General features: G+C 43.8%; 1 long non-coding RNA gene across 2 annotated transcripts in view; it reads left to right on the top strand.

Moving 5' to 3' along the window:
* The window catches only part of LOC118026694, a 298,428-nt gene that overhangs the window by 2,989 nt on the left and 271,251 nt on the right, over nucleotides 1–24,188 (top strand). For both annotated transcript variants that reach the window (XR_004683654.1, XR_004683653.1), the window contains exon 2: nucleotides 10,988–12,030. This is a non-coding gene — a long non-coding RNA (uncharacterized LOC118026694). The remainder of the gene's footprint in view (nucleotides 1–10,987; nucleotides 12,031–24,188) is intronic.

Genomic DNA, 24,188 nt, shown 5'->3' with positions numbered 1-24,188 from the left:
AGCAAGATTGGAAACATGTAGCAAGGTACAACAAGTCTGGTTGGTAGGACTCTATAAAGAGAGAAATAATTTGTTTCTTTTTGTTGTTGTTGTTTTTTAAAGATTTTATTTATTTGACAGAGAGAAACATAGCGAGAGAGGGAACACAAGCAGGGGGAGTAGGAGAGGGAGAAGCAGGCTTCCCGCTGAGCAGGGAGCCCGATGCGGGGCTCGATCCCAGGACCCTGGGACCATGACCTGAGCCGAAGACAGACGCTTAACGACTGAGCCACCCAGGCGCCCCGAAATAATTTGTTTCTTAAAAATCAGAGGGCTTGGCATATCCAGGATAGTCTTACTCATAATGTGCCTTTTAATATTCAGTCTGTTACATGCACAGAGTAAAGAAAAAACATGAATTTAACCCTTCTCCAATGCAAATATTTGATAGGCCATTTAAAATTTTATCTCAATATTTTCCCTTGATCTCAATTAAGTTATGAAGCTTTCTTTTGTAGAAAAAAAATAAATCATACTCAACATAGTCTCAGTTTGATTAATATTTTTTGTCAATTAGATTATATTTCATGTAATTTCATAACTCACATGGGTTGCTGGCAACCGATGTAGACATTCACGGAAAATTCTGGAGAGTGACAGAGACCATCTCTACTTCCTTTATCAGAGCATAACCAGAAAAAGGAACTTTGTAGGAAGAGGTGCAGTGGCCCTAAGAAGAAAACCTGTAATTGATGTACAAAATATCCATGTTTGGTTTTTTGATACTTTAAAGACTATCAGTAAAAAAAGTATTTGATCTGCTGGAAGGGTTGACACCTTGAAAAAAAAGTTGGAGCTGAGTCCATTTCTGGATAATTTGTGCTCTTTATGTATATATGTGTGTGTTCAAATTACTATGGCTTTGTAACAAATTACCCCCCAAATGTAGCGGGCTTAAAACAATGGTAATAATTTCTTACCTCTTGGGTTTCTATGGATGGGGAATTTGGAAGTGGCTTAGCTGAGTGGTTGTGGCTTTGGTTCTCTCAGGAGGTTGCAGTCAGTTGTTGACCGGGGCTGCAGTCATCTGAAGGCTTAACTAGGGTTGGGATCTACTTTCAAGGCAGCTCCCTCACTTGCCTGACAAGTTAATCCCTTTCTACCTGGCCTCTTCATGCTCGAGTATCCTCACAGCATGGCGGAAGGCATTCACAGAGTGGGTGATGCAAAAGACCAAAGGGGAAGCTTTGATGGCTTTTATGACTTAGGCTTAGAAATCACACACTATCATTTCTGCTGTATTCTCTGCGTGCAGGGCCAGTCCTGGTTCACTGTGGGAGTGGACTATGCAAGGGTATGAATTCCAGTTGGTGAGCATCACTGGGGGCCATTTTGGAGGTTGGCTACCATGGTGCATATATTTATATGCTTTAACTAACATTTGAGAATGTGTTTAGTGAAATACCAGTATTGGACATGATCTACTTAAGCATAAAGAGAAAAATGATTGAAGGTTCAAAAAGATGAGTTCAAATACAGCAAATCTGAAAACCATGAATGTGCTCTGCTTTTGGCTAAAACATCAGTTTTAAAGACACTTCCTTCTTTAATAGATAAAGATTTAAAAGCTTTCATGTATCCAATCATTCTTAAGCTTGGAATTACCCTTTTTCACCTTTGCTTGGCTGGAGGTTATGCATACATAAGGACTTCAACACCTATAATAGTAATTCACGGAAACAGGTCATTAGAAACAATACATTTGTATGTGCTATGGTTCAATAATGAACGTGTTCACGTGAAAAAGAGTCTGGGAAATTTAGGATTTACAAGCGAGTTAGAGGACTGTGGTGTGTATCTGATTCCGTAAAGTCTCTCCACCATTGGGAGCCTTGAAAGGAGTATGTTGAGGTCTTTAAATATGGCAGAAAACCCCACACTGCCTGCTCTGGAGTATTAGGAGATGTACCTGATACAGCCTCATGAGAAGTGGTTTCAGGGTTTTGAGGTGGCTCTACCACATGAAGTTTGGCCTAATATCCCGTTAAAGTCATCCTTGGAACAGAACCCTGAATTCCTTGTGTGGTAGAACGGAGGAACAGACTGGAGAAAGAGGCAGTTGGAGAATAAAGATTCAGACGGGGAAAGCAATACCCAGATTCAGGGGTCCACAGTGTCTTCGACTGGGACTACTCATAGTTGTTTTACGTAACCAAATTTCATCCATGGTTTTATCCCCCTGGCTTTGCAAAACTGAGGGCAAATGTATCTTTGCAGGGTTCCTGTTTCCTTGTTTTGTTTTTTTTCTTTATTGAAACTGGCTTTCCTGAACACCCAGATTTGAAAAATGGAACGGTGGGGCTGCTCTCTACCTCTCAGGATTTGTTGTGAAGAAACAAAATAGAACAAAACAAAATAAGCCACTACCCACCCCCAACTTTACCACTGTAATAAGAAACTGCAAAGAGATAGGGGGTTATGGTAAAGTTGGACAATTCTTTGAAAGGATTTAATAATAATTTGTCTTTAAAATACCCCAAAATAAGATATGCAAGTGAGATAATATATATTTTTAATTGGAGGGTTTTTTTTTTTTTTTTTGGGGATGGATTCTTGTCCAGGCTCCATTTGCTAGAGGCTTATTTTTATCTGGGTTCTTCCTTTTCTAAAACTGTCGGAAAGAATTATTTTCTCAGGACATCAGATTCTTGGCTCAAGCTGTAACCAGACAGGCTGCAGAATTTTTTTTTTAAAGTATCTTTTTCTTCTTGTTTCTCATCTTTTATTTCTCAAAATACATGTGCTTTTTATAGATATGGGAGCAATTTTCAGATTGGGCTCTCTGAAAATAGTTTGAATTAGAATATATTAGGGGAAAATCATAATTTACCCACAGAAGCACATCATGTTTTATTTTATTAAAAGCAGTACACAGAGGCTGCAGACAGGGAAAAAAATGAGGTGGAGATTTTTCTCTCAGCTATGATTTAAGCCATCGTTTTGTTTATAGGAACAGTTTTTAATTTTAAATGGACACATTAATTAAAAATAAATTTAAGCACAAGTTTCTTTTCTGCTTTGCTTTGTTTATATTTCTCCTCAAATATCCTCCTGGGGATGGAAAAAGTCCAAAGGGTCATATTTTACACGGGGATCCTTTTCCAACTATGGAATTAACCCTGTAAAATTCCGAAGAACTTTGCCCCCTGGACCCATGTCTCCTGTCTACTCGCATTGACTCTCTTCTGTTCATGCCCTTTATCCTTCTACTCATGATTACAGTGTTGCTTGAACTCTTCATGTCCAATTTAGTTTCCATATTGCATGAGGTTGTAATAGTCTGATTGCATCCGATCTGTCCCAAAGTTTGTGAACAGTTTCCATTGCTCTTGGGTGAAGTCCAAAGCCCTCTAGCTCAAAAACCAGGCACCACGAAACATGCAAATACCGCATGACCTAGTAATCGCCCATGTGGGCTTTTGTCCCAGACAGATGAAACTTATGTTCACACATAGATCCATATATGAATATTCATGGCAGCTTTACTTGTAATAGCTCCAAAGTGAAAACAATGTCCGGTGTCCTTCAACGGGTGAATGGTTAAGCCAACTGTGATCCATCCATATGATGGAATAGTACTAGGCAATAAAAGGAACAGTTGATACAGCAACATGGGTGTATCTCCAAGGAAATATGCTGAGTGGAAAGAGTCAATCAGTTATTAGTTGGAGGCTGTTCTGAAGGCAGAATAATTCCTCGGTATTTATAGCTTGCTGCTCATAAGATCCCAGTGGAATACTGTCGCCATAGAAAGTCCCCAGGTCAGGCGCCTGGGTGGCTCAGTTGGTTGGGCGACTGCCTTCGGCTCAGGTCATGATCCTGGAGTCACAGGATCGGGTCCCTCATCGGGCTCCCTGCTCGGCAGGGAGTCTGCTTCTCCCTCTGACCCTCCTCCCTCTCATGCTCTCTGTCTCTCATTCTCTCTCAAATAAATAAATAAAATCTTTAAAAAAAAAAAAAAAAAAAAGAAAGTCCCCAGGTCGACAGTTGTTAGGTGTTGGCAGTTGGAAAACAGCCTTGGAGACATGAAAACGTATGTGCCAAGGCGATATGGGTAAGCATGGGAAGAGCTTACTACCGAAAATGAAATTAAGGAAATCTCCAGAAAGTAGAGAAAAGAAGACTGGGAAATGGAGAACAGGAAAGAATAAGAAAATTAGACCACTCTGGGATGTCCTGTATATAAACAATAGGAGCTCCAGAAAGAGGGAAAAAGAGAAAAAAACAACAACAGGAAACAGAGGTAATAAATCATAAATTATTTTTTTTAAAGTCCAAAAAGTGATTTTTGTTTCTGTAGGAACATGGTGGTAGTTTAGTTCTGAATTACCTTCTAGAAAACTTAGGCAGTTACAAGGAAAACAATAGCAACCTACAAGACACATTTTCAGTGAATCTGAGAAATGGAGAAAACCTGCAGACTCCAAATTATAAGCACAGCACCCCAAGTCAGAGCCGGCAGGAAGCCTGTATGGAAAGTCACAGCAGTTTTATGTAATCATAGTATAAACATAGTATACAGTATCAGGGAAGGTTTGCCTGGGAGTCATCCACATGGAGGTGCTGCTTAAAGTCACCGGAGTAACCAGCTTACATCACTGGTGTTATAATATGTTTACAGATCACCAGCGGATCTCATTACAGTCTCCTCAAGGCCAGGACCTGAGGCTCTGCATTTCCAACAGGCCCCTGGGGGATGCTGATGCTGTCTGTCCATGGACCCTTGGACTAACCAGATCCACAGCACACACTTTGAGCAGGGTTCTTCCGCCCTGGCTGCACTTTCTAATCACCTGGAGAGCTTTAAAAAGTCCCGTTGCCGGGGACCCAGGCATCAGTGGTCAACTGCAGCTCTAAAGGCAGAATCTGGGAGTTAGGTGTCAAGCTAGATGTGCTAGAGGCCACAAAGATGCCTTAAAGAGGGAAGCAAGCCAGGTGCAGTGGAGGGGAGCTGTGTAGCCATGTGGAAATGTGTGCCCAGTTGCTGGCAAATATTCCCATTATTCAAGAGGGCCAGGCATTTGGGTACAATGCTGATGGGAGAACAATGCATTTATTTAAAAGATTTATTTATTTATTTATTTATTTATTTACTTATTTATTTACTTACTTACTTACTTACTTACTTACTTACTTAGAGCACGAGCTGCAGACTCTGGGCTGAGCGCAGAGCCAAACATGGGGCTCGACTGCACAACCCTGAGATCATGACCTGGGCTGAAACCAAGAGTCAGATACGCAACCAGCTGGGCCACCCACGTGCCCTGAAAACAATGCATTTTTATGCAGCGCCACCCAATCCAGATTTTTCTGCGACACTGAGCAGGGCAGCATTGGGCAGACTGGAAAAACCTGTTGGCTAGCTTGGTAGCAATCACTGATCAAGATGAGAGCTCAGAAGTGTGCAGGAGGGGTTTGTGTCATCCTAATGACTGAGGAAGGTACAGTGGGCAGGGTCCAGGAATGCCGAACACCTGCAGTGCTGGGGCAGCTCTGTACCATGAAGAACAGTGAGGACTTGTCCTGACAAAGTGACAGATGCCCCACCAGAGAAAAGAGGCACATTAGGACTTGGGGAAGACAGTTTCAGAAACTAACTGAAAAAATAAAAACAAACCCTAGCTGACTAGGTAATCCAGAAGGTTTCTCCACTTGATTTCCTAGGATACAATTATGTGTATCTGTATCTATCTATCTATCTATCTATCTATCTATCTATCTATCTATCTATCTATCTATCTATCATCTATCTATCTTATCTATCATCTATCTATCTATCTATCTATCTATCTATCTATCTATCTATCGTCTCTCTGGTATCTGTCAACATACACAAAACTTATTTTTCTGGTAAAGAAGTATTTGAGGCAATAGGAATATATGAATGGTCAAACTGTATTATAAAAAAAATTTTTTTTTTTCAGTTTGACATTGACTATATTACACATTTTAAAGTTCTGTGTTCAGATTAAGCCATAAAAGACTCCTCAAGCATCTTCACCCACGAAACCTGTTCTATACTTTCTTGATAATATCTTTTATCCATTTATTAGTTTGTATAACATACACATTCCTTTTGGGATTTTCAGCATAGTTGTCCATAAATCATCCCAACTTTCTACTTTTCTTTTCATTCATATAATTCTCTACTCTTCTTAAAGTTTTAAAAAATGCCCAGTGATATACAATGAAAAGAATTATTTTTTCCAACCTGCCTCAGTAGGTTATATGTCAGGTGAGGTTTTATGGACTTGTACTGCAAAGATATAACGTTATATTACATAGAAGGAATATAGGAGAAATATTGCTGATTAAAAGGCATCTACTGGATAGTGACCATGTGCATCGAGGAAGAAAAAATGGAAGTGGGATTAAATTGTAAGTATGAGGTTCTGTAACGGGGGATTCGGAATGCCCATTCATTCGGAATGCCCACTAGCCATTCATTCCTGGAATGGAATGCAAACTGGCACCACAGCTATTCACGTTTGATTTAAGCCTTTATATGCTCACAGTTGTGTGAGTGGTAAAATAAAGAAGAATCTATAATGCAGCAAGGGCTGTCCTTGGTCACCATCTGAAGTCATCTTATTCACTCCCAGCTCGGTTGTCCAGTACCTAAGCTCTGTGGGGCAAGGACCCGGTGGGGCGGGTTCAGCCGTCAGAGCAGACCTGGCACTCGGCAGGCTGTGTTAGTCGGCGAGGGCTGCTGCCCAGGGCACCCACACTGGGGCGGTTAGACAACGGAAACTGAGGATCTCCCAGGCTTGAGGCTGGAAGTCTGAGATCAAGGGCCAGGCTCCCTCTGAAGGCTCTAGGGAAGACTCCGTTCTAGGCCTCTCTCCTGCATCTGGTAGTTCCTTGGCTTGTTGCCGAACTCCAGTCCTCCCGTGGCGTTCTCCCCGTGTGCGAGTCTGTCTCCAAACTTCGCCCTTTTATAAAGTCACATTGCATTAGCCTCCCCCACCCTCAGATGGCCTCATCCTCCCTTAACTAATTGCATTTGGAATGGACCTGTTTCCAAACAGAGTCACATTCTGAGGTACTGGGGGTTAGGATTTCAACATGCGAATTCCGGGGAGATGCAATCCAACCCATAACATAGATGTGCAATACATATGTATTAAATGAATGAAGAAACGAGATCGGGAAAGGGCTGGTCTGGGCACCGTTCTCCTTCCAAGTGGTCAGGACACTGTGCACCTGATAACAGCTGTCCCAGGAACCAGTATTCTGTAAAACGTAAGAGTCAGTGATGGTAACTTGATTCACAAGAGGGTGATTCCTTGAGTGACCTGAGGATGACAGTACATACACGGTCAAGGGCTTAATAACAGATAAAGTATAAATGTATAAAGAATTCTAGGAAGACTATCCAGTTATAGCTAGAGAGTGGCTTTGGATGTGACTTGTTGGTTCCTGAGCTGAACCTGCAAATCTGGACGCTGGGCACAGTGCTGCCCAAGGTCTGAAAACCCACGCGTAAGCCCAAGTTCAGGACATTGCCCCAGGCCCTATCGATGCTCTCTGCTTCGGGAGCCCTAGACTCTTCTCTCATTTGGCTTCTAGCATCGCTCTGGGTATCTGTTCTCATCTGACCTCTTTTGTCTTCTTAGTCATCCTATATTTACCCATCCCTGACTTGCCACTTACTTATGTCACAGGACTTAAACTCATTGCAGAATTCTTAGACATTTTGCATGTAATTTCTCCAAAGTTCTAACTTTCACAGAGAGGAAACTTTCTGTTGTGTTTATAGAAAATTTGATCCCTGTGTACCTATTGTTCACTGCTTTTGTTCCTCATTGCGATGGCACAGATCTGTACGATACTGGAACTTCTGGAGTTGCAGAAAAATAAGCACCATGGGAGGAAGGAGTCATGTCTGATTTTTTTGTTTTCCAGCTGTATTCTCAGTTTCTGAATAGCACGTGGCAGATATTTGTTGTCTTACTGAGATTCCTTTCCTGCTGGGAACCTAAGGGCTAACCGCTTCAGCCTTCAGCAGAATGATTGAAAATAACTAATGTGGACATTGTGGGAGGCATTTTATGTACTTCTATACTTTAGGCTGTGGGCTGCAAGCTGCTGGGGGAATGCTCCTCCATTATTTAAAATATTTCTTCTCATATACTGTTTTCTGTGTCTGTAAATAAACACCCTCACTTTCAAGACAACCATGTGTCTACTGAGAGCCAGCTTCACATTCAGGTAGGATTTTCTTTCAAACACTTCAAATATGGGTTCTTCCCATGTGAAACTGATACTAAAAAACTAGAAACTTACTCAAAGTCACCTGGCCAGGGAGTGGCAGAAACAGGACTCAAACCCGGCTTTCTGACTCCAAGGTCAGTGTTCTCCCCCGGAAAATATTCAAGTGACTGTTTTTCTTAAGAGACAAAAAAGGGAAAGAGGAAATGCACAACTTTTATTACAGTTCATAGATCTAAAACTGGGAGCAATCACCCCCCCCCATCGGTGGGGAAACTGAAGCCCAAAGCCTCCCTCAAAGGGTCACAAAACAGTAATGGGAAAAGAGTGTCTAGAACACATCTAATAGAAATAGAATGCCTGCCTCAATACCAGCCATAGTGGTAATTTTATTTTTTATTTTTTATTGTTTTTAAAGATTTTTATTTTATTTATTTGACAGAGAGAGAGAGAGACAGCCAGAGAGGGAACACAAGCAGGCGGAGTGGGAGAGGGAGAAGCAGGCTCCTGGCCGAGCAGGGAGCCCGATGCGGGGCTCGACCCCAGGACCCTGGGATCACGACCCGAGCCGAAGGCAGACAGACGCCCAACGACTGAGCCACCCAGGCGCCCCCATAGTGGTAATTTTAAATTTTCTAGCAGTGTCATTAAAAAAAGTAATGTGATAAAAAACAGATAAAATTAATAATATATGCAAATGATCCAATACATCAAAAAAATATCATTTCGGCACATGGTAAATAAATAAGTTACTAATGGGTATTTTACATTCTTTTTTTCCCATTCCAAATCTTCCAAATCCTGTGTGGATTTTACACTTATTGCACCTCTCAATTCAGGCTAGCCATGTTTCAAGTACTCAGAAGCTGCATGTGGCCAGTGTCTACACTCTTGGACAGCACAGCTCCAGGACAGCGCGGAAGCCCTAATTTCCTTCTCAGCAAATGCACACTACCTCTCCGACTTACGTGCTATTGGGATTTATAAAATAATAATCATAAAGAGCTGGTGCTTATTTTGAATTACTGTAGGTGGAAGAAGGCAGGAGTAGCAACCAGCTGGGAAGTATATTTCATTCGTGGAAGATGTTTTACATTATAACTCTTGTCCAAGTAGTGCAAATTAGTAATGAAAACTAGATTATAAATTTCACAGTGGGGTATAATATTGAACATATTTGTGTTCTGAAGATAAAAGTGACTAATGCACTTCTGACGTAATGCTTCCAGGATTTCTGATTCTCATTCTTTGAGTTATTTTCAATTATGGAAACATTCCATTAAACCTCATTCCCTTCTCCCTGGCACCCCCTCCACCCACCCAAGGAGCAGCCCAGGGGCTCTTATAACATCATGGTAGGGGAGCTGCCCTCCTTCTCCCACTTAAATCTGTTCAAATACTAACAGGTCAGTCTTTCCTAAAATATGCCCAACGGAACAATTCTGTGGGGTGTGGTTAATGATTCTACAGGGAAAAAGAGTTTCTGTGTCCAAATGAGTCTGGGCAAAACTGGGCTAATCGTATCAGTTATGGTGGGATTTGGCTGCATGTGACAAAGTTGACTCACAGTTTTAACCAAGTAGAAATTAATTTCTTCTCACATTACGAAAGATCCAGACACAGTCCAAGGCTGATGCAGTGACTTCACACTCTCCCCAGCATCCCAGACTCTTCTTCCTCTCTTGTCTTCAGCTTGTACTTTTAATCCTCATGCTCATTGCCTCCTACTTGCAAGATGGCTTCCCCAAATGTGTATGTTTTAGGCTCAAAGAAGAAAGGAGGAATGGAGTGAAGGAGGGATGGAAGGATGAAAGGAAAGGGGTTAGGAAGGATGGAGGGAATGAGGGATGGAGGGAGGAAAGATGCCTTCATCAGGAAAGCTAAAACTTTCCCCCAAATCTGTAGGAGTCTCCTACTTAGGTTTCATTAGCTGGAATGATATCCCAAGGCTACCTCCAGCTTCTGAAAAGATGGATATTTTAACAGAGCACATTATGGTGGTAAACTAACCCTTCTCTTCCTAAGAATGAAGGAGGAGATGGAATCTGGAATGTTCAGTATGTGCCACATGGAGTCCAAAGTTTTCTTAGAGACTTTTTTTTTTTTAAAGATTTTATTTATTTATTTGACAGAGAGAGAGATAGAGAGATAGCGAGAGCAGGAACACAAGCAGGGGGAGTGGGAGAGGGAGAAGCAGGCTTCCCGCGGAGCAGGGAGCCCGATGTGGGACTCGATCCCACGACCCTGGGATCATGACCTGAGCCGAAGGCAGCCGCTTAACGACTGAGCCACCCAGGCGCCCCGACTTTTTTTTTTTTTTTAACATTTTCCTTTGTGCACGTCAAATGGGGGAAATATTAACCTCCTTTTTTTTCCATAAAATCTTTTTTTTTTTTTCTTTTCCCACGGTGGAACTTGAAGAACTATTGCTCTGGAACATATGCTTTGGGGACGTTGTATTGGTGTGTAATCGTGAGAAAGCCACATGTCCTAAAAAGAGACGAATGAGGGGTTTGCGGACGACCCTGGCATATGACGAACGCTGATGTCGTCCTTGCCCCCTTTCTCCCTTGTCCACCTCTCTTGTAGTAGCTGAGGTTGGTCTTCTCTCTCGCTGGGTAATTAGCCATGCACGGACATGTTCTCGGCGCTTCCAAGGAGAGTTTTTGCTTTCTTGATGAAGGGGATGGAGGATGTGCACGCTAACCTCTTGCCTCCACCTCTGCCTTGAACACAGATACCATGCCTTGAGTGACAGCGACCATGTGGCCCAAACCAGTGCACGTCCCCAGGAATTCCAGAACCAGCAGCCCTTCAGCGAACGCCAGCCAGGCCCAGGGCATGACATGAGAAACAGTAGCAAGCCTCCCGCTCCAGGTGCGGCCAGGAACGAGCAGGTGGCGGTGGTTGGGCGGCCCCCTTCAGATCCCGGCAGCCTCCGAGGGCAGTCGGCTGGTTTCACTTCCGTGGGTTCCCGCCGCTGCCTGGAATGTGGCCCCAGGCTGAGTGCCCCATTTGGGAGGACAGCGCTGCTCTTTGACTGCGAGCGCCCCTCTGGCGTGGCATCTCCAGCTGTCTCCGCCATTGATTGGAGGATGGGATGGCCTTTGATGTGTCCTGTCTTCGTTATCTCACGTGCGCTCCGTCTGCCGTGCACCTTTGGATGTTCAGATTTGCGCTGCTGGTCTTCCTGGTGCACGTGAGCCGGTTTCTAAGCCCAAGACTCGGTCTTGACTCTACTTTTTCCATCAAGGTTCCAGCACGCCCATGGGTTTCTGGCGGTGCTCATCGTTGTTTTCTGGGAAACCGCGGGGTGGTCAGCCTCCAAGATGGTGCCCAATAGGCCTTCCCTCTTGATACTCAGATCCTGGGCAGTTTTCTCCACTTTGCTGAGGACTGACCGGTACGGCATTAAGACTGATAGAGTATTATGGAAACGATGGGGTCTTGTTACTTTGGAGGATAGATCATAGGAGGCATTGCCCCTGTGCCTTGCTCCCTCTTGGATCACTCGCTCTGCGGAAGGCAGTTGTCCTGTGCTAGGAACCCAGTTAAGGAGTCTCATGAAGACGTCTTTGTGGTGAAGAACGGAGGCCTCCTGACAACAGCCATCGCCAAATTACTAGCTCTGTCCACACCCCATCTTGGAATTGGATCTTCCAGCCACCCATCAAGGCTTCAGATGACCACAGCTCTGCTGGACATCTTGATGGCAACCTCACCCTGAGCCAGAACTACCCACGTAGGCTGTTCCCAAATCCCTGGTCCATCAAGAGTGCGGTAAGTCATGATCATCATTGTTTTACACCAAGTTTTCATGTCATTTGTTAGAGAGCAGCAGAAACTAATACGTGATAGTTCGGGGCCCAGCCGTGGCCACCAGAAATTGCTGCAAAGCCCCCTGCCCTTTTGCTGGGCTATGATGGTGTTTGCGCCACGAAAGTGCTCATATAGTATTTCCCATCTGGGACCTGAATAAGTACTTCTCAGGACTTGTTGAGTACTTAAGTACTTTTCAGTATTTATTAATTTGGAAACATCGAAGTGGTGTGAGAACTCAGAGAAAAAAGGCAAAGTAGTATTTTAAGATGCAATTGGTAAATGTAATCGAATTAAAAAAAAAAGGGGAAAGTTAGCTCTAGGAAGTATCAAGGAGCCAAACGTCTGCCTCACCAACCTTATCTGAGACCCTGGAAGGGTGCCGTGGGCTGCTGTTTTTTGGGCAGCCATGGAGACTGCTGGAATTGAGTATTCTATCTCCTTCGTTCTGCTGTGTGCTTTTGAAGGTGAGATTTGTTTCCTTTATACTTGCAAAGATATACTATTAAAGCCCTGTCCAGGAACCAAAATGCAGAGATACAGGTGTTAGGTGAGAAATTGTATGTTTTCATCTGCGACGGTGAAAGATCTGCAGTTAAGATCTATGTGGGTGAGGCAGGTTGAGTGGGTGAGCATCTGGCCTGGCTCCATGGGGCCCTGGGCATTTACTAATCTGCAAGTGTGTGCACCTTTGTGAGGTGGGAGATAGAAGGTAATTGTGAGGGTGCCTCATTGGTGCCTCCTCCATTCTGTTCTGTTTTTGTCCTGATTGTGATATATTGATTGCATTGCATTAAATAATTGCATTAATGTGTTTGTAAGGGACTGGTCAATAGCCCACAGAGCGTTGCAAATAGAAACGGAGCCTGATGAACCTCAACTGATACTTAACCTAATCCAATCACAGTGTCTTAGCTGGGACATTCACTTACTATGATTAAAACAAAAACGGGGTCATTTACTACACCAGTGTCACTCTAAATTTTTACCTTGTACAGTTAGTACAAACTGTCTTTTCATTGTGATTATTGATTATTGTTAAAATACAGTGAATTAGGGCGCCTGGCTGGCTCAGTCGGTTAAGCGACTGCCTTCGGCTCAGGTCATGATCCTGGAGTCCCGGGATCGAGTCCCGCATCGGGCTCCCTGCTCGGCGGGGAGTCTGCTTCTCCCTCTGACCCTTTCATGCTCTATCTCATTCTCTCTCTCAAATAAATAAATAAAATCTTTAAAAAAAAAATACAGTGAATTATTCCTTGGGCAGACAACAGGAAAGTGAACTATAATCTTTTCTGTCATCCCTGAAATGAGAAAGTACAGAAACAGTGTATTGCCCCAAAGGATTTTACACACACACACATACACGATTTTGAAAATGCAGTGCTTCCGTATGTTGGCTTTTTTCCCCTTTTTGTTGATGTTTTTATTAATGTTAACCTCTCATGAACTAAGGTTCATCTTGTTAACTTTTGAAGATGTGGAACAAAAATGGTGTTAAAATCATTGGAAACTTCACGGAATGATGGACGTTGGACACCAGAACTACATAGACATAGCTTTCTCATTGTCTCATTGGCTTAAAACCTTTTGACTCTGAAAATTAGGTTTCGTTTACAAGCTGATTTGTCCGATTACTTAAAATGGTCTGATAGAAATCAGGAAGAGAAGCACTTCTGAAGGCCCCCTGCTGAGCTGTCTCCCAGGGGACCCGGCCTCACTCCCAGTGTCCTTCTGTTTGGACCCCGCAGATACAGGTTTTAATAAGGATGTTAAAGATGTTTGCTGAAGCACCCAGGCAGCCGGAAGACTGCGGGCAGGTTCACCAGTGTCCTCTGTACGGGAAGCAGAGCGGCCTTTGTTTTGGGAATACATTTACATAAGAGTAAAGACTTGAAGGGAGAGGAGCAAGGCAGTGGGCTTAGGAGGGATTTGATCCCCTCAGGCATCCTGCAGCCTTTTAATGATGAATTCTTTGCTTACCTCTAGTGGTGCTGACTCTGGTCTGCAGGTGGGGCATAAGGTAATAGAACGTACTCTCCTCAATCTTCCCACTCTTCCCCACACCTGGGCCCCCCTGGGCGCCTGCCTACCTGTAGGAGGAACTGGTTCCTGGGGTAAAGAGCAGAGAGGAGGAGAGGAGGTCCCTGTTCACTGCTCTCTGAACTGATCTAATTTTGTTTCACTGTTCTAGTTTTGGCTCAGGGAGCACAGGACTGGTCCCTTCGGTCCGGTGGCAAACCTTGGAATACACGAGGTTTGGGTTTATAGGCTAACTTACGGTCAGCATGTTAGTGGAAAATACGGAAGATGCAGTGGCCACCACTTTTCTCTGACTCGCTCTCCGGTTATGGAAAGCTTCCTTGTGCTTCATAAGAACTTGAGAAGGCCAGGCCGTCACTGGGATGAGAGAACACATGACAGGTGTCTCCCCCACCCCCAGGGGCTCCTTGCAGGGCAGCCACCAGTGATTGGAGGATACTGGAGAACTGAGTTCAAAGTCTCAGTCTTTAGAGTGTTGTTGCCTCAGCTCATTATTTTAAAAAGCGACCTCTGCCTTGCAAGAAGCCTTTGACATCTGCAGCTCATTCAGTTTCTTAGTTGTTGAGGAAGAGCTTACCACATTAATATGTGAGGTCGTATATATACATGTGCATGTGTGTCTGTGTGTGCACATGTGTGCTTAAAAGACAAACTGAGGGATGTTAAAAATTTTAAGGGTTTATTTGAGCAAAATCAGGTGCAGCCAAGCTGGAAATAGTTAGGAGAGCGCCACTGACAGTTCGCTCAGGGAGAGACTTTTAAAAAGAGAAGGTAGGCGCAAAGCAAGGAAATTATTGATAGGCTACTACTTCAAGCCTAGCTGGCTGTTTGCGATTGGTTGTCCTTGGGTTTTGATTGTGTAACTCTGCGGTATTTGCAGGCTGAGGTTTTGTTTTGCTTACTCAGGCTGCTAGGCCATCTGAGCCACCTCGGTCTAATGGCTTCCTTGTTTGTTTAATTTAACAGTGTGCCTGTGTGTGTGTGTGTGTGTGTGTGCTTGCTTGTGTGATTGCATGCGTATACGTAGATGTGCGGCACACATGTATATGCACGTACGTGCTGGTGTGTATGCACGTGCGTGCGTCCGTCTATGTTTCTGTGCTTATGTTGAGTCACAATACATAACCTGTGGTAACCTCTCTTGTACTTTGGCTTTTGTTTCTTTTCCCACTGTTGCTTTTCACTGTGGTGTTTGTATGTAATCAGAAAGGATTTTGAGTCTCCGAATGGTAGATTGCAGTTTCACAGTTAATGGGTCAGGAGGAGCATACTGATCATGGAAGAGAGAGGTTATTTAAACCTAACTTCACAGAATAGGAGTAGCAGTCGAGTCCTTACTCTAGGTGGGAGGAGTCTGTTGCCTGGAGACCAGGGAGGAGGGCTCAGCTAACAGAAGATGTCCAAGGCTCCTGGGAAGGGCAGCAGGAGAATCCTGTCCAGGGCTCCTGGGAAGGGCAGCAGCTCCTAGATGGAGATGCTTCTGGGCCCGTGTGTCTCCAGGCCCCCAGGTCTCCGATTGCTGTTCAGACTGTGGGAACAACAGCATAATGGTACATTGGACAAAACATAACTGCTCCACACCACCACGGTCTGTGTGGTCTGTAAATAAAGACCAACTGATGCTTTAAGGTATTTTTTCTTTCTCCTTCGCTTCCTTTCCTTTTTTCCCCCTCTCCTTTCTTGCCTCGCTCTGTTTCTCTCTCCTTTCCTCTCTCTCTCCCCTCCCTCCTTCTACCTCTGTCCTTCTTTCTCTCCATACGTCCTTTAAAAAATAATCAAATGGTTATAAATCCCTGTTTCTTCTAGGCATCCCTCACACAGGTGAAAATGTGGTGTAGTATTTTCCTCAGTACATAACCGTGTTTTTCCTGTAGATATAACATTTACTGCTTAAGCTTTTCTTACATTTATTCCCATACTTTTTTTCAATTTCTTACTAAGTCTTTTTCCTAAACCTAAAAGCATAATATTTTCTCTACTTCTGCTTAGTATCATCTGAACCAAGGAGGCTCCCAACTATGTATCTGGCTGGGATAGAGCCATGGAAACACAGCGGAGGCTGATTTGAGTGCCTTAAGGAATTACAGTCCCCTGAGGTCAATTTATTGGGGTTGGCTGGGTATATGAGTCATATTATAGGCTGGTGGGATGAGAATAAAAGCCTCCACATTTCTTTTTTTTTTAAGATTTGTTTTTTTAATTTATTCATTTGAGAGAGAGAGAAAGAGATAGAGAGCATGAGAGGAGGGAGGTTCAGAGGGAGAAGCAGGCTTCCCGCCGAACAGGGAGCCCGATGCGGGACTCGATCCCGGGACTCCGGGATCATGACCTGAGCCGAAGGCAGTCGCTTAACCGACTGAGCCACCCAGGCACCCAAGCCTCCACATTTCTTGGATGCTTTGTACACCAGGTACTGTCAGTGCTCTGCTTGTACCTTAACATTCATTCTTAGCCCCCATGATGTCCTTATTGAGCTTCTCTCCATTTCATTCTTTGCCCTGCCTTGATGTCCTTACTAAGGTTCTCTCCATTCACTGAACCTCGGAGAAGTTAAGAGACGTCCCCCAGGCCACACAGTAACCAGGAAGCTGAGATTCTTACCTAGGCAGCTTCCCTCCCATCTCAATCTCAAATGTGTGGTAATCAGACAGGTTTTAAAGAGAATGTGTAGAAACAAAACACCAGAGACTGTGAATCGAAAGGTAGCATCTAAGGGTGAGCTCATAATCAGAATCACAGACCTTCCCCGTGGCTGATTTGATTAAATGCTGGTTCTGGAAAGATGGGAAGGGGAGGGGAGGTTGTTAGAAAGGTACATTGAATCAGGTGGTGCTGCCCTCTGTGTTTGAAGAGCCCTCCAGGCCTTGCTGGCCGATTCCTTTTGGGCTGAAGTTGGGATCTGTGGCTCTAAGGCGAACTCTACACCCTTTGCAGACCCTGAGGCCTCTTTCTTTCCTCCCATGCTATGATCCCAGCCTGGGACCATAGAGTTGAGCAAGAGGAAAAACATAGGTACTCACCCTTGAGGGGAGGACATGCAGTAGAGTATCTAGATGGCCCATTCATTTGATTATCAATGCTTCACCTCTCCGCGTTTACTGCAGGGTAAAGTCAGGATTATAATTATTCATGATCAGCACCTTTCTTTTGAGAGTCCAGGCTTAGAAGATTTTTGCAAGTGAAGATTTTTAATTCTGCTATCATCTCCAGACTTTCCTTACTCTTCCCCAGCATGTGTCACCTCCCCGATTTGGCAGGCTCCTCAGCAGTTCTATCTGCATTAGCTGCTAAACCAGGAGGCCAGGAAGTAGGACTCCTGGGTCCTCTCTCTCATCCCAGGACTGTTCACTTGCTTTAGTTCCAGCAGTGGCCTCAGGTGAGTTAATGCAGGGCACCCCATACTCCCCAGTGTGTTAACTTCAAAATGACCCAAACCTGCAGGCATCCTGTGAGTTCTCTTAGGCTGTTCCACCGTCTAGTGGATTTCATGATTAGAAAATAATTTCATTCTCCAAAGCATCTTAAATATCGTGCTACACTGGGAGAACATTGTTTCAGTTGATGCTGCCTCCCAGCTGAGACTTAAGAAAACAAAAGAAACAATTTCACATGATAATATTAGCAAGTGGCCTCTTCTGTAAGCCCTGTCTTCACGCCCTTTGAATTGCATTATCTCCCCTCCGTATTGTTGATTTCCTTGCATAAAGAAGTTTGCTGTACAAAGCTGGGAAAATTATTTCACACTTGTTTTGATCAGAAATCTGTTGAGGTGGTTAAACCGTTCGGTATATTCAAATGTGCTTAGCTTTGCTAAGAGAAGGGAAAGACAATCAACTTGCTAGCATAAATCAAGATGCCTAAGTGCTGTCTTGAATATTTTCAGATGGATTTAAAAGATAGTTTAAATTTAAGAAGGTCGGAGATGCCAGGAATCTAACCTATGCCCACTGTTCATTATTTCAACAGTCTTCCAATGTCACGTCTCATTGGTGTCATCTGACATCTAGGTTCTGTAAAGCCAAAATGAGGTCACCATGACAACCATCTGTGCCATTAATTCATTGTTATGAGTTAACTTGGATTAGGATCTTGGCTAAATTACAAAATGTTTGGTCTTTGTTTTTACCTGACGACCATTTGGTAGCTATTTGCATTACTTCCAGTTTCTGAATTTTAGCAGCTAATGTTGACTTTTTTTCTCTTCCTTCCCTAAAGGAGTAATCACTTTATAATAGAATTTGTAACTTTACTTAGTAGGAGTTGGCTCATGACTTTGCAGGGGGTGAGGTGCGATAGGTAGTGTACTTACTTAATGATAATAAATTTTGGGGTGGAAATACCTTGAGGCTTTGAGGATTTTATTTACTGGTCATATCAAGTAATCGACCATTGATGTAGGTGTTGTGGAAACTTGCAAAACTGAGAGATTAGTTTTTGGTAGGCCCCTTGTAAATTATGGCTGGAGGAGCAAAAATGACCTAATATTCTTGAAAAATATGTGGCTTCATCCAATTATAGTCACTTACCAAGAACAATAAAAGTTGCGTAAAGCAGGGTTATATAACTAATTTTTTTTTTTTTTAAAGATCGTATTTATTTATTTGACAGAGAGACCCAGCGAGAGAGGCAACACAAGCAGGCAAGCAGGGGGAGTGGGAGAGGGAGAAGCAGGCCTCCGGCCAAGCAGGGAGCCCGATGCGGGGCTCGATCCCAGGGCCCTGGGATCATGACCTGAGCCGAAGGCAGACGCTCAACGACTGAACCGCCCAGGCGCCCCTGTATAACTAATTTGATATAGGAAGTTGAGTTGCCAAGCAGCCTGGGGAAGTTGTAGCGGGCCTGCAAGGGGCAATAATGGTGCTGCTGTCGAAGCAAGCCCAGGAATTGGGGCAGCTTGGAGGAGTCTGCTGGGCAGGCTGTGGGTTCAACCCAGTAAGAAAAAAATATGATAAATTATGAAACTTTAGCAGATGCAAATGTGTATTAATAGATTTTATTAGTTGCAGTATTGCTCAATCAAGTTATGTCAACTATAAATAAGAGTAAATGAGAAACAAAGTTGAGTTTAGGAATTAGAATCTGGATGTGATGAACATTGAAGGGGAAAGTAGACACTTTATTTGGGTGGGGGGAAAGGACCCCTAGATCAGAAAATGTAGGATAGAACCAGTAGATCTCTGTATAGTGGTGGGGAAGGACGAGGGAATAAATGGATTCATGACCTTTTATCCTAGGGTAGAAAAAGTGCTGGAAAGATGGGCTAGTGGGAATTATTTTGGGCTTTGAATTCAGACAGACTTGAGTAATGCTGGCTTTCACTTTGTTATGGCAGCCCTAGGAAGCTGATGTAGGGTGTGTATAAAATAGGGAGTTGATAAATTACCGGCAAAGGAAGTCGTTTTGAATCCCAGCTGCTATAGCTGGGAGCAGTGGTGTTTATAAATGAGATGTAGAAAATAGTCATGGAGGACAGAGCTTGGGAGAAATGGTGGGACATCTTCCAGATCATTCAGAAGCCTGAGCATTTCTTTTTCTGCTTAAAACTTTTGAGGTTTAACAAACTCTTCCCAGTTCATGCATAGAAAAGCAGAGGGGGCTTCCTGTCCTTTCTGAGCGCTGAAGCTGCTCCATATCCTGAGCTTCCTGTGGAGTCTGGGGTGATGAATAAGAACAGCAAGAGCAAGGGAAGTCGATGAGGAATTGCCAGCCTGGTACTTGGTTTCAGCAGAAACACTGAAAAGCTTGAACGCGGAACATACTGCATCCTGCGAAGTGAAAACATTGTGTGTTTGACGACCGTTTTTGACAGCGGAGAGTAGCCGGCTTGGCTTCAACCAGGGGTTGGAAAACTTTTACCGGGAAGGGCCAGATAGTAAATATTTTCAGCTTTGTGAGCCATACAGTCTGTTGAGAGGTTTCAGCTCTGCTCTTGTCTTACAAAAGCAGCTACAGACAACATCTAAACGGATGAATGAGGCTGTGTTCCTCTAAAACTTCATGTACGGACAGTGAAATTTCAGTTTCCTTCAATTTTAATGGGCCTTGATGTTTTGTGGTTCTTGTGATTTTGTTCAGCCATTTGAAAATGTAAAAGCCATTTTTAGCTTTTGGACCATATGAAAACAGGTAGTTAACAGGATGTTACTGTGGGCTGTAGTTTGCCAACCCCTGGCAATAAGGACAATGCTGGGAGAAGCAGGATATTAAAAGACAAAGCGGGTCTGAATCGAGATCAAATCAGGCATGCTTGCCTAGGCACTTGGAGCTAAAGTTTTCCCTTTTTGTCATTGATGGGATTGGCAGCTAACACTACATCTATAGAGTAGTTAACTCCAATTCATCATATATTTCCTAGCGTGTGTTTTGCTGGTTTTAGTTTATCCCCCCAACCTAATTATTATTGTTGTTGTTTGTAAGTTAAGCCCAGGGTTAAGAGGATGGTGGTAGTTCTGAAGACATTCCTTAACCGGGTCAAACCATTTCTTTCTTTCTTTTTTTTTTTTTAAAGATTTTTTATTTATTTATCTGAGAGAGAGAATGGGAGACAGCATGAGAGGGAGAGGATCAGAGGGAGAAGCAGACTCCCCGCCGAGCAGGGAGCCCGATGCGGGACTCGATCCCGGGACTCCAGGATCATGACCTGAGCCGAAGGCAGTCGCTTAACCAACTGAGCCACCCAGGCGCCCCCGGGTCAAACCATTTCTTAAAAGGCCTTTACTCCATGACTGTTTTGTACATGGTCTACCCGTGTTTGTGGTCCCTAGCTTGTAGTCTGCGGCAGAGGCTCACTGTACCTGTTTCCTCCTAAGCACTCAGCTAGGCCACATTTCCTAGTTTCCCCGGGCATGTGGGGTGGCCATGTGCCCGGGTTCTGCTCAGTGCAATGGGGCTGAAGTGACATACGTCACCTCCTGTCCTAGCCCCAAACAGCCTCATGGGCAGTGCTCCATGCCCTCTCTCTTTTTCCCGTGGTGTATCTGCACAGCGAGTTCTCTGTAGGCCCAGAATTTGGACGAGTCACAAGACAGAAGAGGGAGGGGTGCACAGCAATGCTTTCAGAGCACAAACTCGGACGTTGGAATGTGGTGTGAGCAACAGAGGGATTTTTATTGTGAGGAACCAGAGGGACTGTTTGGGACAACAGTTATCCGACCCTGACGAACACATGTTCAGCTTGCGAAGATAGGATATCCTTGACAAAATGGTCCCTGTGGAGAAGCCATTCCTGTTTTAGGGACCATTCCCTCACGCTTGGTCTTGTATGTGTCTGGTCATCCAAAATCATGCCCTCACTCCAGACCTCATGGTCGCCAGCACATCTAGTGGTGTGTGCCCCAGTCCTTATCTGCTAGTTGATCGTCTCTCTTCTACACTGGGTTCTGTCTTTGAGAGCCATTCATGGTGCACAGATGAATTCTCCATCCAGTTTTCCTTGCATCTTTTTAAACTTTGAAGTTAGTACATGACTAATAGCACAAAAAGTACATTTAAAGGATGTAAAAGTGCATGATGGGTACATGTTTCTCTGAGCTAAAGGGAATGATGGGGGCAGTTGAGGAATGCGAGCCAGTTCAAGAATGAGGTCATAACGTCCACTGACGATAGTGCCGTGGTGGCCTGGGGCTTAAGAGGGCAGACTGCCTATGATGGGTCACGAATTAATTTGGGACCTATATACCTGTTGTGATTTGGTAATTTCTTTTATTTTTATTTATTTATTTTAAAGATTTTATTTATTTATTTGACAGAGAGAGGCACAGCGAGAAAGGGAACACAAGCAGGAGAGTGGGAGAGGGAGAAGCAGGCTTGCCGCGGAGCAGGGAGCCCGATGTGGGGCTCGATCCCAGGACCCTGGGACCATGACCTGAGCCGAAGGCAGACGCTTAGCCAACTGAGCCACCCAGGCGCCCCTTGGTAATTTTTTTTTAAAGATTTTATTTATTTATTTATTAGAGAGAGAGAGAGAGAGAGACACAGCAAGAGAGGGAACACAAGCAGGGGGGAGTGGGAGAGGGAGAAGCAGGCTTCCTGCGGAGCAGGGAGCCTGATGCGGGGCTCGATCCCAGGACCCTGAGATCATGACCTGAGATGAAGGCAGACGCCCAACAACTGAGCCACCCAGGCGCCCCTTGGTAATTTTTTTTTAAAGATTTTATTTATTTATTTGAGAGAGAGAGAGACAGCGAGAGAGGGAACACAAGCAGGAGGAGAGGGAGAGGGAGAAGCAGGCTCCCTGCTGAGCAGGGAGCCAGACTCAGGGCTCGATCCCAGGACCCTGGGATCATGACCTGAGCCGAAGGCAGACGCTTAACGACTGAGCCACCCTGGTGCCCCTGGTTTGGTAATTTTTAAGGCTATTGTATATACTAGTAAAATATATTAATGACCACAAAGGGAGTGTATATATTTTATAATATATATTATATATAATTATGAAACGTAATGACTGTTACACAAAATATAGACATAATTTATACTACATAAGGTGTATAATTATATTCTATAATATGTAATGTGTATTATAGAATATGTGTAAATGTGGATGATCATTAACATACTTTTATATTAAAATTAATATTAATAAAATTCTATGACTTGGGGTGCCTGGGTGGCTCGGTCGTTAAGTGTCTGCCTTTGGCTCAGGTCATGATCCCGGGGTCCTGGGATTGAGTCCCGCATCGGGCTCCCTGCTCCGTGGGAAGCCTGCTTCTCCCTCTTCCACTCCCCCTGCTTGTGTTCCCCCTCTCGCTGTGTCTCTCTCTGTCAAATAAATAAATAAAATCTTTAAAAAAAAAATAAAATTCTATGACTGTTATATGCAATATAATAGTTATATTATTTTTATAATTATAAAATTTTAATAAATGTAATGATTATAGGGCGCCTGGGTGGCTCAGTTGGTTAAGCGACTGCCTTCGGCTCAGGTCATGATCCTGGAGTCCCGGGATCGAGTCCCACATCGGGCTCCCTGCTCGGCGGGGAGTCTGCTTCTCCCTCTGACCCTCCTCCCTCTCATGCTCTCTGTCTCTCATTCTCTCTATCTCAAATAAATAAATAAAATCTTAAAAAAAAAATGTAATGATTATATTTAAATATTATATATAATTTGTATATAAATGTATGATTACGTTACATAATTATTATATGTAGTATAATTTCATAATATAGGTATATATTAATGTATATATATGTACACACATATATAATTTCATAATATATGTGTACATACACACATACACATGATTATTGCATCTATTCTACTGAAGCAGGAACTGAGTTTTGTTTTTTCTCAAGATGTAGCACTTTGTTTTTCTAGATGTCAGTTGATTTACTTCCTGATATAAGGAAACACTAGATTATGGGTAATCTTCTTGAGTGTCAGATCATGTGATTGTAGAGGGCTAAGCATTTGTCTTACTGTATGCACCTGATGCCTAGCACAGAGTCCCTGCCACCAAAAGCAGCCCCAAGGGTCTTCTAATGCAATAATCCAGTTGCACACTCCCACATTTATGGGTTTGCGCATGTATGCATAGTAGTGACTGTGATCCATTTGATCCAGAATACACAGAGTCTGCTGCGAGAAAGGGCACAGGGGCAGTTTCCATGAGTGGAAACTCTTATAGGGTAGCACACATACCTAATTCTAGCATTGCTTCGTGTACTGGGTGTTCTGTACCAGACTTGCCTTTCCTCCTGCTTTTTCCATGTCATCATGGAAATGCCATCCTTCTAGTAGCGAGGGCCCTGAAGCCTTCTGTCTTTCCCTCCAGCCCACCCCAATCCATCAGGAAATCCTTTTAACTCTGCCTGTGAGAATTGTAAGAGATGGAAGTAGAACTAACTGGTCTGTTCATCAGTGGGGGAAGACAGAGGAAAAAGAAGTGCTTTTAGGGAGAAGAAAATCTTGGTTGGTTGGTAAAGATTAGATTAGGAAATTCTGTGCAGGTCCCTAGGTTGTGTAGCTCTGCTTGACAGAATCTTGCCCCTTGTAGGGTCTGGTGAGGGGGGTGAGGTGCAGCATAGAACAGTCTTAGGTGGCTTGGAGGGAGGGGAGGAGCCGGGTGCTGCCAGGTTTG

The sequence above is a fragment of the Mirounga leonina genome, unplaced genomic scaffold (genome assembly GCF_011800145.1).
Source record: "Mirounga leonina isolate KUSES-001 unplaced genomic scaffold, KU_Mleo_1.0 Mir_268, whole genome shotgun sequence".
Taxonomy (NCBI): domain Eukaryota; kingdom Metazoa; phylum Chordata; class Mammalia; order Carnivora; family Phocidae; genus Mirounga; species Mirounga leonina.
The sequence above is the reverse complement of the archived record's forward strand: the minus strand, read 5'-3'. Positions and strand labels throughout refer to the sequence as shown.